Source organism: Macaca thibetana, chromosome 20 (genome assembly GCF_024542745.1).
Source record: "Macaca thibetana thibetana isolate TM-01 chromosome 20, ASM2454274v1, whole genome shotgun sequence".
Taxonomy (NCBI): Eukaryota; Metazoa; Chordata; class Mammalia; order Primates; family Cercopithecidae; genus Macaca; species Macaca thibetana.
The window spans coordinates 21,542,413-21,547,893 of NC_065597.1; the positions used below are offsets into that span (position 1 = coordinate 21,542,413).

Genomic DNA, 5,481 nt, shown 5'->3' on the forward strand with positions numbered 1-5,481 from the left:
CAGTTGTCCTGCCTCAGCCTCCTGAGTAGCTGGGATTACAGGCGCCCACCATCACACCCGGCTAATGTTTGTACAGGCACCCACCACCACACCTGGGTAATGTTTGTACAAGTGCCCACCACCACACCCAGCTAATGTTTGTATTTTTAGTAGAGACGGGGTTTCACCATGTTGGCTGGGCTGGTCTTGAACTCTTGACCTCAGGTGATCTGCCCGCCTCAACCTCCCAAAGTGCTGGGATTACAGGTGTGAGCCACTGCGCCCGGCCAGTAGTAGACTTTTGATAGGGTTTTTTTGCTCAGGGTGTGTGTTTGGCTAGGAAGCCATAGAAAAAGGGTCTTTTTGTTTTTTTTTTGTTTGTTTGTTTGTTTTTTGTTTTTGGAGATGGAGTCTCACTTTGTCACCTAGGCTGGAGTGCAGTGGCGTGATCTTGGCTCACTGCAACCTCCACCTCCTGGGTTCAAGAAACTCTCCTGCCTCAGCCTCCCAAGTAGCTGGGACTACAGGCCCGCGCCACAGCACCCAGCTATTTTTTTGTATTTTAGTAGAGTCGGGGTTTCACCATGTTGGCCAGGGTGATCTCGAACTCCTGACCTCAAATGATTCACTGCCTCCACCTCCCATAGTGCTGGGATTACAGGTATGGGCCACTGTGCCTGGCCAGAAAAATGGTCATGTTTTACTTTGAACCAATCAGTACTTGGTTTATTTTATTTTACTTTTTCAATGAGTGTGGATTACGTTTATAACTTTCAATTACTAGTTAGGTAAAGAATCAAAATTAATAAACACATTTATAATTCTCAGAGATTCCTTGAGACAGGAACATCTTTAAATGGATAACCACAGTCTTCTAAACACCTGAAAGGGTGTCTTTTGCTGAATTTTGGATTTTTGCTCTTGCTTTAGAATTTTTGGATGATTAAACTTGTACTTCTTTTAGGCTGTTTTCTACCTGTTGCTATTTGGCTTCCCTGACTGTCCTCATTCCCCACATACCACGTTGTTTTCTTCAGATTCCCCTAAGTCTCCATTCTTGTCCCCATCACTCCTGACTACTTGAAACACGACTTCAGTCCTCAGAAGGCAGCAATGTTCCCTCGTCCCGTTTATTTTTCATTTTCCTGTTGCTTAAAAAAATCAAGCATATGTTTGCAGTCATCACTGGTGTTCTGCCTCGTCTTCTAAAGTTATAGATGAGTGCCAAGTTGGCAAAGCATGTAGAAAGATCACTGCAGATGCCCTTGTCGTGTTGACCTTGTGGGACAGTTTCCTATCTGTGATGAGCTGTAAATGGAATTTAAGGGAGGAATCATGCGTGCCAACAAGAGGTTGGCATTCTGTGGCTCTTTTCAACTAGCTTGACCACTATGATAACATCAAAGGTGTGTGGACCGTTGTGTGACCATTGAATCTCCATGGACATGTTTTGGGAAATGGATTTGTCTCATTACCCTGCTTTCTTTAGTGCGTAAGATCTTGAAGGGAAGGATGCATTCTGTGCACCCCCAAGTTTCTGGTTTACTCGTGGTTTCAAGAGTCCCTTTAGACAACATCACTGACAACTCACTATGTAAAACTAAACAAATTATTAGCTTTCTTACTGTGGGTTTGCAATTGCTGTGACCAGGGAAATGGGAAGCGCATTGAGGAACAGGCCCCAAGACATGGACAGCTCACTCCAACTTTACGGTAACATCTTTTGCTGTGACGTGTGCATGGAAGGAGAGGAGTGAATGACTGTTGAAGATCGATGGCCTTGCTCATTGCGTCTCTGCTTTCCCGCCCTCTCAAGCCACCCAGAAGGAGAATGAAATGCTCAAATCAAGGGAGTTAACTATGGCCAAGATGTTAGTAATGGGAAACTTTGGAAGAAGGCGAGGTCAGAAGTTACTTTGCAGGGAGCTTCGGGGATGCTGGATGCTAAGGCCCAAGCCCTCTATCGTATGCCTTTTGCTTTGGCATAAAATAGCAGATGACCTTCTGTTAGGTGTATCTCTGCTCGTACTTGAGAGTGGTGGTGTTTGGAAAGACTCAAAGGCATATGCAGATGTGGAAATGGACCAAATGGTTCTATAAGACATGCTCATTTCTTGCTCCCATTCTAGCTCCCATTCTAGCTTTTCCTCCAATTTTATCAAAATTTGTTCTTTTCTTACCTCACACGACATACAAAAATCAACTCAAAGTGGATTGGAGACTTAAACATGAGATCTGACAGTGTAAAATTACTAGAAGAAAACAAGGGGGAAGCTCCATGGCATTGGTCTGGGCAATGAGTTTTTGTATATGAACCCAAAAACGTAGGTAGCAAAAGCAAAAATAGACAACTGGGATCACAACGATCTAAAAAATTTCTGTACAGAAAGGAAACAATCAGCAGAGTGAAGCAGCATCTTCCAGAATGAGAGAAAGTATTTGCAAACCATACATCTGATAAGCGGTTAATATTCAAAATGTACACACAACTTAAATGCAAGAAAAAAAATCTGATGTAAAAATGGGCCTCCCAACACCTAACATTATTGTGTGTTGAAGAAATACTTGTTTGATTAGGTCTCATCACTCTTCATGACTGGAGTTCCAAAATGTGGACTCTCAGCAGTACATTGCAGGGATGGTGGCTGGGTCTGGAGATGTCACCCTTCGCTGTTTTTCACAACGAGAGGTGGTTTTATCATAAATAAATAAATGGCAGGTTATACACCGGAGTTACTGAGACTTATAAGAAAAAAATTTGGTATTTTTAAGAAAGCTTCAGGGTTATCACCATGAAGCAGGAGCAGAAAAATAATGCCATTAGACTTCTTATAGCGTATTTTGTGGTTTATTCTTATTGCAGTATAAATTGCATGCATTCATTCACTCGCGCCTGTGCTTTCACAGTTTGTAGAGGAAGCGCGTCTCTTCCCACCCCTTCCTCACCTAGGGGCACGGTTTTCAGGAAGAGCCCTTTTTCTCAACCACACATGCCCTGTTCACAAAGGTTATAATAAAACTCTACTCACTGAGAAGCACAAGGTGTGAGGCTATTGATGGGGAGTTGAAGGTGATAGAGACCGAGAACAGGCTGCACACCTTTGGCCTACAGGGTAATTAGCAACACACAAGCATCGGGAGCTTTTCATGGCAAGAAAAATTCAGAAGGGACATTGTTTCACTAATTCAGTAAAGGAGAGCAGTGGAATTTATTTAGGCCGATTCCCGTTCTCTGTCTCTGTCTCCCAAAGCTCTAGGATTACAGGCAGGAGCCACTGTTACAGGCCCGTTTTTCCTTAAATACATAGGCAGCTTCCTCGGTTGTCTCTCCTTTGTTGGCATTGAGAGATAAACACAATAATGTTTGTTTAGATGGAATATTATGAAGATTCAAGGAATACTTCTGAAGGCTTTTCATATATTAAGTACACGAGGTTTCTTAATAGTTTGGCTTCTGGCAACAATGGTTTTATTGTAATTTCATCCTTGTTGAGTCAATAGGTAACTGAGTTTGATTAAAACTGAATTTTCCTAAGTGTAAAAGCCATGTGGCCCCTTCTGTTTCCTCATGTTACATGGTGATAGTACATATCTAACACTCGAAGGTGTCCAGGGTGGCCCTAGCTCAGTGAGATGGCTTTACTTGAGGGGATGGGAGTGGTAGAAGGACAGCAAGCTACGATGTTCTTGTACGTGTGGCCTTGCTCCTGGTGGCGGGGTGGCACACATCCTCTGCAGGCTTTCTGGATGGGTTTGACCCATGGGAGAACCCTTGGCTGTCCACAAGCCCCTTTGTAGTAGTCTTATTTTTCTTTTGGCTTCTATCCCACCTCTTTACTTTTTACCGTAGCTGACCTTTCTAAGGGGTCAAGTGGGACTCATGGAGATTTTCCGTTCTTTGGAGAGTGGCAGCGACAGCAGATCATTCATCATCTGTCTTCTTGGGTCCACGATGCCGGGCGGTGGACGGGCTTCCTGCCTCCTGGCCCAGAGCCCCTTTGCCGGCTCTTAGTAGAGCGCTAGTTGTACCATCTGGTAGTTGTTTGTGCGTTTGACTCTCTTCCCTATTAGGCTTTGACTCCTTACAGGTAAGAACCACGTCTTATTTTTTTAATCTGTAGCTCCAGTATCCAGCCCAGGACTTGACACCAGCCTCTGTCAGATACATCCATGGAATGCATTTGTGAGAAACCAAGGCCAAGGCAGTGGAAGTCCCATTGTCTCTGGATGCTGAGACCTTGAATTTCATGCCATGGACCCCTCCCTTATATTCCATCTTTACTGTGCTATAAATAGACATTCTTGGCTTTGCCTAAGTAGGATTAAGTAGTACCAAATGCTCCTTACCATTCTGAGGCCTCACTGAGACTCATTTTGAGTCTTCAAAGAAAGCAGTAGAGGGATGGAGAAGAAGGGGGTCAAAACCTGGTTTCTGCCTGTGGGAAAATACAAAACAACTCAACACAACAGCAAAGCAGACTAGTGAGGTTCTAAGCACATGTTGAGGGTTTTGATGTGCCATGCAAATGCATGAGATCGTATTGAACCAAGGATAGCTTTTTGGTGTAGAGTGTTGCCAGCCCTGGTATGCTACTGCTTGTAGTCACTGCAGTACTAATTGTGTGTATGACTGTGTGCCGTGGGGATAGGTGGAGCTTTAAACTAAAACAGAAGGTATGAACGGCTTGGCATTTGCTGTGGGTGCTCAGTCTCCATTCCACTTGCCAAGATTAAATTGAATTATTCCCACTGCCATTCAGTTTGACTCTGCACAAAATACAGCCAACATTTTTGCATTTCTTTCTTCCTTCCTCCTTTTCTTCTTTCTTTCCTTCCTTGCTTTCTCCCTTCGTCTATCTTGTTTCCACTTTTGTTTGTTTGTTTGTTTTTAGTTTGCTGCATACTGCCACATTGGGTTAACCATGGTAGCATTTCACCATGACAAGCCATAGCAAGATGTGCCAGGTGCATGCTGCTGGGACACCTGGCTGAGGCTCCGACAGCATTTTCCTATGACTGAGGGTAAGGTAGGTAGATGACTCATTACAATTTATAAAATGGGGGCTCAGCTTGGGTATCATCTTAGTTATTCCAAGCAGTCTTCCAGCTGGACTAGCTTTTCGGGAACACGTGTATATTTGTGCTGGAAGCCCCAGTAATATCATTTAATTCAAAAGCTTTTTTCTTTTTTTTTTTTTTTTTTTTTTTTTTTTTTGAGACGGAGTCTCGCTCTGTAGCCCAGGCTGGAGTGCAGTGGCCGGATCTCAGCTCACTGCAAGCTCCGCCTCCCGGGTTCACGCCATTCTCCGGCCTCAGCCTCCCGAGTAGCTGGGACTACAGGCACCCGCCACCTCGCCCGGCTAGTTTTTTGTATTTCTTAGTAGAGACGGGGTTTCACCGTGTTATCCAGGATGGTCTCGATCTCCTGACCTCGTGATCCACCCGTCTCGGCCTCCCAAAGTGCTGGGATTACAGGCTTGAGCCACCGCGCCCGGCCAAAAG

General features: G+C 44.4%; 1 protein-coding gene across 2 annotated transcripts in view; it reads left to right on the forward strand.

Moving 5' to 3' along the window:
- Positions 1–5,481, forward strand: part of WWOX (WW domain containing oxidoreductase) — a 1,132,972-nt gene that overhangs the window by 415,058 nt on the left and 712,433 nt on the right. The gene's annotated exons all lie outside the window — the stretch shown is intronic.